At 60.3% G+C, this 388-nt stretch overlaps 1 protein-coding gene across 1 annotated transcript in view; it reads right to left on the bottom strand.

Moving 5' to 3' along the window:
- The window catches only part of PSMG1 (proteasome assembly chaperone 1), an 8,677-nt gene that overhangs the window by 450 nt on the left and 7,839 nt on the right, over positions 1 to 388 (bottom strand). The gene's annotated exons all lie outside the window — the stretch shown is intronic.

Raw genomic sequence — 388 nt, 5'->3', positions numbered from 1 at the left:
CGACCACCCTCAGATCAAGAAGCCTGAGCGACCTCCGGAAGCCACGTCCGCTCGGGAGCCCTCCGCAACTCAGTATGTTTGCAGGAAGAAATGAGAAGGTTCCAAGAAGTGTCTCGATTCCCCCTCGAAGAATACTCCTAACAGCCAAAGTCGACTGAAACTCTCCGTGACAGATGGCGGGGCTGCTGGAGCGAGCCCGGGTCCTTCCGGAGCGCCTGGGGGGCCCCCCGCAGGGACACAGCCCAGGGCCGCTGCACGCGCACCCGGCCACCAGCCTGTGCTCTGAGGGCGCCCCCGCTACGGAACCCCCCACGACTCCCACTGAACTGAAATCCTGCTTCAGTTATATTCGGTTTACAGTTTTACCCCTAATAATTCATCGGACGGT

The sequence above is a fragment of the Crocuta crocuta genome, unplaced genomic scaffold (assembly GCF_008692635.1).
Source record: "Crocuta crocuta isolate KB4526 unplaced genomic scaffold, BGI_CrCroc_1.0 scaffold84, whole genome shotgun sequence".
NCBI classification, from domain to species: Eukaryota; Metazoa; Chordata; class Mammalia; order Carnivora; family Hyaenidae; genus Crocuta; species Crocuta crocuta.
The sequence above is the reverse complement of the archived record's forward strand: the minus strand, read 5'-3'. Positions and strand labels throughout refer to the sequence as shown.